Below are 14,160 nucleotides of genomic sequence, written 5' to 3'. Positions count from 1 at the left end.
CGACTTAGGAGCGCAGGGAGGAGAGGCAGAAAAAAACTTCAAGCCCAACAGACAATAATTACAAGAAAAAGAGCACTGGGCTTGAGTGGAAGGAGAAAGCCGAGGCAAAACATTCAAACCACGTTATTGGTGATGGATGTCTGTGTAAGTATACTATCATGAGACTCGTAAAAGGTAGTCAATTTATGCCGCTTAAGTATTCATTAAAAGAGTTAACCATGTTCTTCATACTGTTACCAGGCAATATTCACGGTAAAACCAACATAAGACTCAGTGAAAGCTTTGAGCAAAAAATAAAGTTATGTAGCAAGCTTGAACTCAATGCAATTTAGGAAATGGGAACAATGATAATACAACAAAGGTAGTCCACAGCTAGAGACTATTAACCTGGATAAATTGGCATAGTAGCTGTAGCATAAAATATGGAAAGATATATTCGAATGCTGCCAAAAATTGAAGTCACTTTGCCTTCGCCACAAAAACAGTAAGCAATGATAAGTAAAGCATCAGCTTCTGAAACAATATATAAAAAAACGACCTAAATAACGACGATAGATTGCTTTACAATAGATAGGAAAATTCCGAAAGTAGAACTGTCATTAATGTGCCCAGTAAATTTTCATGAAGTTGTTGCAAATTGAAATAAATTGAGTATTTTTTTTACTCTTAGACATGAAAATGTTAAGAGAACATAGCTTGGCACAATAAAAGGAAAAATCGGTATTATGTCATCGATGAAGTTCAGAATTCAATATTAAAAGCTTAAATTTAAAAAATCCCTCTACCCAAATCGATAATCTTATCTAGTTCATCAGACTTTGCATTAAATCCAGCAATGCACACACAGAAACATAAGGCACTGTGTGCCGCCATATTTGAGCCCTGAGCTTTTAAATTACGGCCTAGGAAACGTAAAATATACCACGGGCCCTCAATAATATAATCCAAACAATATTTAAAAGTAAATATGTAACATTCTTAATATAAAATTGCCAATATCAACGAAATAAACAGCATCGTACATTCTCCTAACAATGCCCTTCTTCACAGTTCTCCACGATAAGCTCTTCAAAACACCAGCATCTTCGTTCTTAGGGACACAAAATACATAGCCATGAGTAACTTGGGCTCAATTTACAATTCGTTGTCGAACTGTAATAGCTAACTTAAATACCAATAAAAAGTAGAATAGCTAACTTAAAGACCAAGAACCTTATTAAAAGAAAGCCTATTAAGTCCTTCCTCTGCAGGAAAAAAATAGCAGCTTAACCCGAGTGGCTTAGTTGAAAATTGGGGATTAAATTCTAAAAAAGCTGAATCCTAACCGTCGAATTCAATCGAAGGCAAGGGACAGGAGGTAATTTCAGTGGAACTGTAAAATATGCCGCAATGACGAAGACATTGGTTAAGTTAAAAAAGAATGAACTGAGACTTATAAAGGTGACAAAAAATTAACGCAAAATATATCCATCAGGCAATTTCATTGAAAATACTTATATTACTTAAAAAGGCAAATACAGGAGCTAAAAATCCCTTCGAACCGCTCTAAGTATATTAGTAGAACCTTCATTATTAGAAACAATTGGATGTACACAGGGGCGGATCCAGGATTTCTTTCTGGGAGGGGCACAAGCAAGGCCGTATCCAGGATTTTGTTCAGGGGGGGGGGGGGGGGCAAGGATATCTCGTAAAACAAAACGAACGCAATAACAATGGGACCGAATTATAAATCTTACATATTTTTGAGGGTCTGGGGGGGGCACGTGCCCCCGTGCCCCTCCCCTGGATCCGCCTATGGATGTACATCCACAAGACCGAGAAAACGTAAAGCTAATGTTAAAAACAAAGATATTTCACAAAACACTTCTTCCATACAACTTCATTATGATGTTGCTCGGCATGATCGCTTAAAAGAGGCTATTGCTACATTACGCAAAAAATGGGCGACACTTCAATATTAAAGAAGCTATGCGAAAAACATACGATGCCCCAGTCACACGATCATTCACTCATATCGCGAAAACCACGGAGGCATGAAATTGGACCAGCTGCAAACATTTTTTCATTACGAAAACGAATAAAAAAATGAAATATTCCCCCGATGAAACGTTTCGCAAGAGCATTATCATCAGGGCTTGATGTTACATTGTTTAACGCACACAAGGAAACACATCGGATGGGCGTAGGTTTCCTCAGTGAAAGAAAGGGGACGCGTCTAAGATTTGCCGGGAGGGAGTAGGTATATACACGCGGCGGCTTAGGGTGGGGCCTCCTACTGTGGAAAGGGTAAAACGGGGGTAGCGAGTGGGGATTATACAATGAGGAGCCGAAAAGGAGGACGAAAGGGGGCAGAAAAGGGGGTTGATAGGGAAGGGGAGAGAGGGTATCAGGAGGGGAAGGGAGTCGAAACAATGGAGCGGTTTCCATAGAGACGTACATAACATTATGCGACCTCCCCACTCTACCCACACTTCAGAGAGGCGCGAGGCATTGATAACACAAAGGCATTGAGGAATGGGACGGGGTCCTAGCGCAAGAATCGACGATGAGACGCTGCACGAAGCACCTCCGCATCTTTGCAATGGGAACTGCATTCCTAAGACGGCTAATCGATATGCGATATGAAAAACGACTTTTTCTTATGCACCTGCTGAAAAAAATACGATTTTCCTCCGAAAAATTTATTTCTTTTTTTTCCAGGAGTGTGTTAATATTATAATTTGACGTTTTATTAGATATTTAAAAAAATAATTTTTTTATTAATTCATTCTTCTCATCCTACTTTATCGCTGTTCTATAATAAAAATAATTTTTATTAACTTAAACTACTACATATGAAATAATTTCAAGTACAGGAACATTTCATTTTCAGCCCTCCTCAAGTTAGTTTCAACTTATACATTATTAGTTATATTATTACTATAGCTTTTACAAAGCGACCCTCAAATCTAGGATGATTCTCCTAATCATTTGAACTAAAAATAAAATTTAGGAACAGTTTTCCTGCAGTAAGAAAATCTGTAAGTGAGTCACATACCCATCCACTCACTTTCTTGACTTGAACTCGAGATGCTATCGCAGTCAAAATTGCACACGAGTACGCGCACAAAATAAGTGAAATTTAGGATATAAAACTTCTACGGATATATATCTGATGCAACAACCGATGTCATAAACTCTGGGGAGCCCAAATGCTTTTCTTTATTACGCTCACAAACCAATGGAGAAATGCGGCCGTAAGGAGTAGAAAGATGATAAAAACCTAGTCTGAGACTCCCTCAAAATAAAGAGTCATGAAATAGCAATGATTGATGTCTCGTGAGCCGCGCCTACGTATAACAATGGTAAACAAGTTATAATCATGCATGGGGTAAGATTTGTGAAAAATTCTAAATAGGATAGGTGCAATACCTAAAAAAACAGCTGCATTGTGAACAGATGGTGATTCACTATTCTGACCTTATTGGACGTGATTCATAGATGAATAATTCAGAGAAATGGATTGAACATAGCCAACCTCAAATTCCCTAAGAACTAAAGCAGTCAACCGTATTAAATACATTCATTCTTCCTAAATATTAAAGTTGTGCTCTGAACACCATTACTAAATGTAAATATCATTCTAAACTTCATGTATACGTGCAAAGCATCAGAAACTTTATTCAATCATAATCATGTAAAATGTTCCGAAGATAAAATTGTATTCACTTGAAAAACTTTAGGAACAATTAAGTCAATCAAAAATGGGATAGCACATCAGCCTAATTATTCAAAAAATTATCAACTGTTTTCATCAAAATAAAAAGTCATTTCCTTGCCCATTCATCGACTCCAAGAAAATTACGACGGAAATATTCTATTTCGCGGGGAATGAATGACCTTATTGGATTCTTAAGGATACTGTATTTGGTTAGTTATCCATGCCAACATGATAAATATCGCATTGAAAATATGAAATATGATACGCAACAAGCAAGACATATATCCGACTTACCTAATGCTGATGGAAAAATTACCAAAAAAATGCTCACAAATACGAATAAGCATTTACGGCCGACCATTACATTGCAAAAAATTACGAAAGAGATAAATAAATTAGCGTCAAATACGTTTGGCATTTTAAAAAATCTTTAATCATATGTGTCAAACCAAAATAAAAACAAACAAGTTCTTGGCGCTATTTCAGGGAAGATTCAAAGCTCTTCTCAATGTAGTGATGAATGTCTACCCATAAAGTAGATTGAATTGGGCGATGAACTTACGGCAATAAAGGTGCGCTGTCACTAAATTCCAATAAAGCAGGATATTTCTGTAGTGAAGATGCATCGGAGAAGGTAAGGAAAGACGAACATGCCAAGGAACGCAATGAGCTTGTAATAAATTGAATTAAACTTCAGAATTTAGCAACCTTTCGTAGAAGATATAAATGCCAATGTTCCTAAATTTGAGAGAGTTTGTCCGATATTCAAGCAAGAACGATCAAAATATATCATGCGGAAGGACTGGACCTGAAAGGCTCGTGTCACACAGGAGGAACAACAATCCTTAGAAACCGAATAACCTGACCGACCATCCCGGAGGCTTCATTGCTTTGGCGTTCAAATGTCAAGTTGGTTGTTAAAATACTTAGGACATATACCATGAAGTAGGCGCTCAGGATTGTCGTCAACTCTTTGGAAATAACGTAATACCAACAGAAAATCCAGAATAATTTTCACTGCTGAAGCAATCCTTTATCTATCCAGCTACTCTATTTCCAATGGAGTATATTGAGCTATCACAACTATAAATGTAAGTACATATCACCAACGCTGACGTCATGATTGGTGAGCTCAATTTATTAATTATTTCACTCTTGACAGCCTATTGTGGCATAAATGCGAAATTTATAACAACACTCATTGCACAGAATATTTTGAAGGATAGTGTCACAGTGTATGAGATAGCCAAGACCATTCCCTGCCACAGTTGAAGGGTCCGCTAACTCACCCAATATTTCCTCCCGAAGGTTTCAATAGGAGAGGATAGAATTCACCTTATGTTCAGTTTAAGGTGACCCGTTCCTTTCCCTGTAATTCGAGGATGAATATCTGAAGGTATCCGTATTCTTCACTCGGAATTCGACCCTCCTGACAGAAGCCAAAAGCTCAGTGGACAACCAAGTTCCACCCTTAAAGGTACCAGTGGCATCTGGTACCTTTACGCTGAAATGACGACTCTAGCTCGTCATGAACTTTCGATGCCAAATCGCGCAATGATGAGTCTAGCTCGTCAACATATTTTCATAATATTAGCACTATTTAGGGGGAAAATACGGGAAAGGGTTCCTTCGTGAACAATGTGGAATAATAATATTTCATTTCACGTTAATTACAAGCTACAAAATACCATTTCATTGCCTACCATTCAATTAAAAAAATAACCAAAGAAAAAAATAAATAGACGATAGGAGCACGATATTCAGAAAATAAATTGAAGTTGAAGGGATTAATTAACGCAAGCAAATGATTTACACAAAGATACCAAATGGGGGACGCCGAATATCACCGTTTCTTCAAATCTCCGATGGACCCCTTAACAACCGCGGACTACCAGGAATAAAAAATGATGCAAAATCTACAAGTAATAAATATTTTAATTCTCGCTTCATGAATATATCTATCTATCAATGATCGCGGATGGAGTTGCAATTATGCTAAAACAGAGCGGATAAATAGTTTGAAAATATACATCACGGCATACTTTTACGGCACATTTTATACAGAAAGCAAATGGACACCCTAACAGTGCCGCAGAAAAATTAAAATAGAATTAAAAGCAAGCGGTAATGCGGCCCCCACAAAACACCCCAAAAAACTCCAAATGTTTGTTCCAACTCCGGAGCGGTACGAAATTTCAAGATTTGCAAAACTTCTTTGCGCATTTTTTTATTACACTAAGTGCCCCTGATTAACAGAGGGGCAATCGGAGGAAAACAAGTTATTCTAGCAGTCCCCTCAAAACTCAGGTGCATAGCAGCAGAAGTGAAGCAAAAATCGAGTCGGAAAAATGCAAATTTTGATACGGAAACGAATGCATGAAGTGAGTAAGTGGTAGAGGAGTAGTTCCACCTTGAAAATGTTTAGCATGGTTGCCAGCAGAAATGCCTGTGAGAGGCGGGGTCGGTGGACCTGGGGCGGAAAAGGCCTTGCTCAACCGAAGCCGGGTGACGTCCACCTCGACGTGCAGACTCACACTCGCGTCCAAGATCACTCGCGAGAGATAGTTCACTCTCCTCATGCCGTGCGTTCTGTTTTTCGCGAAGATAGGATCTCAAGTACAAGTCGGAATCAACTGAATGCAGGAACGTTTTTCTGGCAATAAACTCGAATCACGACGCGTGAAAGTCTAATATGGTTTCTTGCTTAATACGATTCCGCTAATAAACTCAAAATTCACCGAAAGTATCATGGCAGCTTGAAGGCCAAACACTAATCAACTCTAATCACAATGCTTTTGAGCTATCACTTCCTTTTAATCATATATAGGGCACCTCCCTTTAGGTGCACAAATTACGCATTGAGTCACGAGAGAAAACATATCCACGAACTTATCGCGCAAAGTCGGGACCAAATAATATCAGTTCATCTATGAAAACCAACACAAAAAAATAAGCACTGGAAACTTAATCTACCCAATGGCATCACCTTGAGTAAAGTTAGCCTTCAATAACGACGATTTATCTCATGGTGATATCATAGATGACAATTAAAGCTAAACAATTGCAGTGAAGTTTTCTCGGGTTTCACACCGGGTCAGGTCCTCCATTTCTCCTTCCAACGTTACGATGAACAACTCGCCCATCGTCTTCAGGGATTCAGGAATCCAATACCAATTCCTCAAACCAAAAATTATAAAGCTAAACAAGTTAACGTCACATGTCACGGCCACGAAAAGGGCATAAAATAAGTGAATTCGATATCAGAGTCTGTCCACTATAAAGATGGATGAATGGGTGAAAAAATTACGAGAGATAATTTTAAAAATTAACCACGTCCAAGCAGAAAAAAATTGATGGAAACCCAACTGCAAGAGAAGTAATGAATACGGTGCCAATAAACATAAAGATACTAAGGTATTAAAGAAAAATGTAATAATAATGGGGTAACCTACCTGGGAAATGCGACATAAAAATGAGGCTACATGCAATCATACTTAGAAGTGAGAAAAATGGAAACTCTCGCAAAAAAACCTTTCATCGAAAAACCTATTAAAAAATTGACAAAAATTCTCCACGCGTCGGAGCTAAGGTTCTGGGATTCAGAGAAATGGCTTCCAATGGTATCTCATTTTCTTTTCTGTGGCCATTCTCAACAGCTCTCTCATATCGTCACTTCAGCAATATAAATAATTAGCAAGGAATTAAATTTCGGGGAAACACAAAATCAACGGGGTTCATGGCTGCCAAGTATCTTGCTATTAGATGCGCCCATCTCGTCCGCAGAACAATTAACCCATAAAATATTTTCATTTAAACACTAATTATTCTGTGCCAAATAAAAAACGACAATCTGAGGGCATAATGGTACCTGCTTCATAACAGCAGTTATTGATACCGGCTTGACGTTCATCTTACCCTGTTCAGGTTAATTAATCAGACAGGTCGACCATGGAAATAATCATCCAAAACCTTAGCCCAGAACGGTTGCAGCAATATTTTTAATTGTAATACGAGCAAGGAGAAAATCAGGTCAATGTCGAAAGGAAGATTCGCTCCAACCAGTCGGCGAAATCTTAACCAAGGGTAACATAATGGGAAGATACTATCGGCAGGAATCGCAAAAATTATACAAGTGCTTAAACATGAATATATGCCAGGCGTTCCTAAATTTTACAGCCAGTTGTAATAAGTGTACAGGAGCAATATAGAATTATGAAATACATTAAATTTTTAATACTTAAGTTTAAACCACTATTCCTCTAACTTTTTCTCGACAACTGAAACTGTACGATAAATTGTACGAACGAAAAATGGCCGAATTACTTGATGATAGTACTAAGTAAGACACTACGTAAGCAACTTTTACATGCATGTGCAGCCCTAACATAACTGTGCGGCACAAATGGTACCACAAAAATATTCGCCGTCGACTAACATGAAATACTTGAAGAGGTAAAAAACGACTGAAATTAAATATGACTCATTTATTTGATAAAAATGAGCAGCGAGGTAGCCAGGAATTTCGTTCGGGGAGGGGGTCCAAAACCTGGGTGGAAATTTTTGAAAAACAGGGTACTAAGTAGAGGGTTTTAAACTAATTTTAACATAATATCATTTTTTGTATCAACGCGAACAATTGAAGAAAATATTTTTCGGGTTTCACACCGGGTCAGGTCCTCTATGTCTCTGTTTCGATGAGCAACTCACCCATCGTCTTCAGGGATTCAGGAATACAAGTTTTAACACTTTTCATAATCGAAAAAAACTTTATTTGCCAAAGAAATTTTTTTTTAATTCATGATTTTTTAATATTTTGTTTTCTTTCACGAAGAAAAAGAAATTGTGATTTTATATTTCGTTGGGGGGTCCGGACCCCCCAGAATTTCCACTCACTACGCCACTGATTTTTGGCTTGCCACAACAATCATCGAATAATTTTCGGAACCTGCAACAAGGTCGTTACCCAAGGCTGCAAAATTTCCATGCAAGAAATGCAAGAGCAATGTTTTGCGTGAAATTTGACGAGCATGCTTTGCATTAGTCCAAAGCCTATTCCATATTTTGATTATTAGTAGCAGAGAATGGTCTACAAAACACTCGAACCGAGTGTCGCTGTTGTTGGTAAATAAAACTGAAAAAAAAAACATTTTAACAACATGCACATCATTGCTATCAAGGTTGCATAATCATGGCCACAAAGGTTAGCTCACGACTTTTCACCAAGGAAATCGCCAGTTGAAATTTGCAATTAGAGAGACCATATTAAGTCAGTAATAGCAGAAAAATCAACTAAACTTTATGCATTAGTTTCATATTGACGATTCATTCCTCACCCTTAATACTCATGCGCTACTTCCTTCACAAAAATCATATCACACAGCAGTGCAAAATTAGAGGAAGAAAACATAGCTTATCTACACTGAAAGTCAATGCTATACTCAGCCCATACAAGAATTTGATTAACGAACTCCACATGCCTAAGGATTTCATAACATACATCTGTTGAAAATATATTTGTAAATTACCTGTGAAAATCTCAATTACAAATGGAATAAAAGTATCTCAAGAAAAACTTGAATACAAAATCATAAATTTTAGCGCTAAATATAGACCTCCCACAAGTTACTTGACGAAAAGAACCTATAGCTTCTTTATTCCCAACATCAAGTCAAAGGTGCACATTTGTGAAATACATGGACCGTGCCTTTTGATGAAAGCGCAAATGAAAAATTATATTTAGAGCAACTACACGCTTCTATCTCTCCAAAATTGCAATAGAGGGATGAATTCAAATGGCACTGATTATATAGCATGATGTTACTATTGCATCGAGGCAGGGCAGAGATACAACTGGTTGTATCACCCGTCATGGGATATCCCAGATTGTTTGTGGGAAGCCCCAAAAAATGTGCATGACAAAATCAGATCTGGATGATTTGGATGGATGAGGCAGATACCTTGTGGAGATCCATTATGAGATATGAAGTGAAACACTTTGCACTTTCTACACATAAATTTATTAAACTACGACGACTGTAGTTTAATAAATTTTTATGTGGAAAGTGCAGTGTTTCACTTCATATCTCATCAGATCTGGAGTTTCTGAAGAAGTATTTCCAAGCATTTAAATGACAATATCACATGCGATGAATTATATCCACTACCATTAACAAAAAACGAAGGGCAAGTAAAGTGAAAACTAAAAAATACTAGAATGCTGCCATGAAAAAAATTGTAATATGAACCCACAGCCTCCCTGCGAATGAAAGCCGACGCCCTGACCTTTATATAAAACTCGAATGCGTACGTTCACCGCTGGAACTTGAACCCGCGACCACAGGACACGACGGGGGTAAACAGTCATTGCTAGAAGGCTCACGACGCTGCCCGCGGGTGGCTATATGCTGCATGAATACCAATGATAAGCAAAACGCATATGTGCAATGCATCCAATGGATAATCGTCGGCAGCCCATCTATAAAGTAAGCATGAGCATCTGGACAATAAGTATACCTCAATTGATGTTTATATTCAGAATGAGGGACTTTGTTACGATAGTTCGCATACGGAAAAGTGAAAGGAAATACAAATGAGGATTTAAAATAAGTACAGAGAGATTTGCACTTCAGGAAAGAGGGAGTATTTTTTTCGCTTACCTACTGACGACATTTCTCCGATTACTTTATCACAAATGAAAACAAAAAAAACGCTTTTTCCGGCATAAAATGACAAATGCATGAATTTTCGATTGGCGATACAAACGAACAGACACGGGAAACTTCTATTGTGTATTCAAGACACTCCGAGCATTAATATCACCAACGAGTAGGCATTTATTTCAAAAATATAATGAGGTGGCTTATCTGGAAGCCTAAGCCAAATACAATTTGTGGCAAACGGTGAAAAAACCGCAATACATTGGTGTAAATTATGTAATATCTATTGTCTGAACTGTGGACACACTATACCAGGAAAATACGGATGACATGATTAATCCGAACATCGAAGCGAGTAAATAAATTACGGATTGCTCTCATCAGATATGGCTTCAAAAATAAAGCTAAATATAAAATTTTAATACAAAAACAAATATATCCCCACATTTAAACCTTATGTCATGCCAGTGACGCCGTGCTAATCATTACGAAGGTCCCCAAATTGCGGATTAGGACCCTTTAACCCTTCTCAATTCTCCCTTAAAACCTGAGACCTGAGTCCAAAAGCTATTACACCAACAACAGAAGTAGGATTTATTTCATACGAATAATTTCATACCTGCTACCGCATGCACTCCAACGGAGAAGTTATCAAACACTATATGAAAAACGCAACGTAAATAATTCACTCATCTACGCTATAACGTAAACAAATGAATATATTGAGATAACATTCGCAAGGAATTTAGCAAATCCTATAATTTACGGCACAAAAAAGGGAAAATCATCAAAGCATAATCAAAGATAGTTGGCAGGTATTTATAAATATAAAAGCAATCCATAACATTGATATATTTACCAAAAATAAAATAAGCAATTATTAATTCTAAGCCTTAAGCAAACAGTTCTTTCGAAGAGTAGTAACGAAGCGTCTTCAGCAATAAAACATCATTATTCACGGAATGAAAAACGAGAACATATGCGTTAGCGAAAAGTTGGTCTTCATATTAATTTTCTTTTACAAATAAATAAGTTGCCTAACTCTAAATCACATTCACAAAATGCGAGTGCAAATAAGCTTCCCTTGTGATAACTGCAGAAGAAAACTAGCGCCCAGTAGTATCCAAGATGGCAACACTACATATGACCGCATATTTGTATAAGCTAAATGTCAAAAGGCATGGGTCATGCAAAATGCTTTACGATTTAAGAAATGGGTTGTCTGGATATAAAATTGGCCAACTTTAATAAAATCAAGTCTAATTAGGAGCTGCACTTCCATTAAGTAAGAAATTAAAAGAAAGATGCAGTGATTGCACAAAACATGAGCATGACAATATACTATTGCATGAAATCTTATGTTGCCAATAAATTTACTGCTCAAAACGTCTTCGCCACAACCTATTAAAAATCGCCTTAATGAACCGGCTTTTGTTACTCAAAGGAATAACAGTCGCGTGTAAACTATATTAACAAACACGACCAGAGTCACAGGCAAACTTAGTTTGCAAGTTACTCTCAAGTTTACCCTCACATCACCGGCAATTTGAAAAGGGTTGAAAATGATAGACAACCTTAGCGACGGGAATAAGAAAACGCACGCCTTCGTGAGAAACCAAGGGGGAAAAAGAAGCGGATCAATTTATAAGCGGGAAAGGCAGTAGGGTGAGTAATCACTTACCTCCCGTGCATCTCACTCCGATCCACCTGGTACCAGACACGGCAACAATATTTCCCAGGGAAACCTTCACAACACAGTCATGTAATCAGCAATCAACACAACGAAACGTCACCACCAAAAATCGTCGGCAGGAGAAACAGCTCCGATAATCCTTCGGCACGGGAGACAAATTCGTTACTGCAATCAAAACACCGCACTACTCCAGCAGAGAGACACACAAAGGGGTCTCTGTGCAACTCCCCCGGGTATCACAGGTAGGATCCGCAAATGGAACCTGCAACGTGGAAGCCCCGTGCAATTCAGCAACCGCAGCGGGTGAGACACAACCACTCCACCTGTACGCCGCTCAGAACACAGCTCTGTGTTCTACCTGGAAGCCCTCTAGGATGGCCGTCAGGTAAGAGGAGGAGGAGGATGAGGGACTTAGGGGAGGCAAGAATGGAGGGAGGGGGTGCGAAGGCAAGGGTGGAGGGTTGGTTCTGAGGAGAGGGAAGGGGAAGGAGGGCGGCACTGCGGCAGAGAGCTGAGTAGGGGAATGGGAAAAGCTAAGGAAGGTGCGAGAGACTGCGGCGGGGGGAACGGGCCTGAATACCACGGTAGAAGCCAACCTGTTTTTCCTAGCCTCACAGCCAGGTCCCTCACTTCTCCTCCTCCACCAGCGGTGTGGGAAGAGGTGGAGGAGGGATGTGGAGGCGAGGCTGCCAGGTCGTAAGGGGGACAAGTCAGACGGGACCTCAGAGGCTTGGCAACGCAGTATGGTGGGAGGAGGACTTGAGGAGAGAAAAGGAGAGGTTGGCGGGAGGGTGATGGCTTGTTGGAAAAATGGATTAAAGGAGGACGGTGAAATTCCTGAAATGTGCTGAAAGATCGGGGACCCGGGGGCTTAATCCGGAGCCTTGCCTGAGTCAGAAGGAGATTGACGGCTGACAGGGATTTTTTTTACCAAACCCAGCGAAGAGAAGGTTTGAATGCGATACGTGTGAAGCTGCTCACTATATTGTCCACTGTCAAAAGAGCCATAAGAGATATGAGACAAAACATAGATCAGTGATCGAGAAAATTAAAAATTGAAGCGTTTGATTGTTGCCACTGGTTGGATTGAAATATAGAGCTTTAATAATAAGGGCTATATTATTTTGATGCAATTGGGAGAAATCACTTTTCTGATTATTTCCTCAGTCGAGAAGTATTTTCACGTGCCAATTTTCCTAATTACGAGAGAACCCATTTATAATGAAAGGCAATTTTGTCTTTGAAAATTTTCACACAAATACTTTAATATGCTTGTTGAATGAACTCCCACGGGTTCTTAGGCTCTTTCGAGGTTAGCTCGTTGATATAATCAAAGACCAATGCACCCGGTTGAGAACACGATCAAAGGCGGATTTAGGGTGAGGGGCATCTTCCCCCAGATGCTTAAAAAATAGACGAGCTTTTTAATACAAATATTAATAAATTTTATATTTTAATGTAAAAAATTTTATACTTACACTTTAATAACTTTTATGATAAAATTAATAGTATGATTCGTTGAGTACTTGTTGCATGCAGTTTTTAATCCCAAATATGAGGTGACCGTTTGCCAGTCCGACCCCCTTCCCCCCTACAGAAAAAATCCTAGATCCGCCCTTGAACACGACGGAAGATCATCTAGTCGATGTAACGGGTATGGGACTTTTGATTTCTGTGCGTTTGTTTTTCTTATGTCACTGTGCAATAAATCGTAAAGAGTAATTGTTTATAACCGCGTCGAATGGATTCCCATAAGATTTATTCACAAACATTTTCTTTTATTAGTCTGCCGTCATGGCTATTTACTCCCGAAATAAAGCATAATGCATCTAATTAAAATATTGGGGTAGAAGTAAGTCCGTGTCCATTTAATTGAGATAATGTGTATTTGCATGGGATGATGAATAGCATAATGTTTAATGACTGCATTACCTTCTTTAAAATACATTTCACTAAACCTCTTTGTAGTACCACTAATGGCATTTGAAAAATCATAACACTAGGGCTTCGATAACATCAATGCCGGTACTATTATCAAAATAATGGTTCTAAGCGGAAATTTTCTCATGCTAAAACGTTTTACCGAAAAATATTAACATCAAAAATATATG

The 14,160-nt window shown here is 38.5% G+C and overlaps 1 protein-coding gene across 9 annotated transcripts in view; it reads right to left on the bottom strand.

Moving 5' to 3' along the window:
- LOC124165907 (unconventional myosin-XV) overlaps nucleotides 1-12,412 on the bottom strand; it is a 366,313-nt gene extending 353,901 nt beyond the window's left edge. For 6 of the 9 annotated variants that reach the window (XM_046543447.1, XM_046543452.1, XM_046543465.1 and 3 more), the window contains exon 1: nucleotides 12,038-12,412. The gene's annotated coding sequence lies outside the window, so the exon portion shown is untranslated. The remainder of the gene's footprint in view (nucleotides 1-12,037) is intronic. The other 3 variants (XM_046543502.1, XM_046543486.1, XM_046543494.1) reach the window with 1 other exon arrangement.
- Between the last annotated feature and the right edge of the window lie 1,748 nt (nucleotides 12,413-14,160).

Source organism: Ischnura elegans, chromosome 1 (assembly GCF_921293095.1).
Source record: "Ischnura elegans chromosome 1, ioIscEleg1.1, whole genome shotgun sequence".
NCBI lineage: Eukaryota > Metazoa > Arthropoda > Insecta > Odonata > Coenagrionidae > Ischnura > Ischnura elegans.
This window is presented reverse-complemented; position numbering and strand designations above follow the sequence as displayed.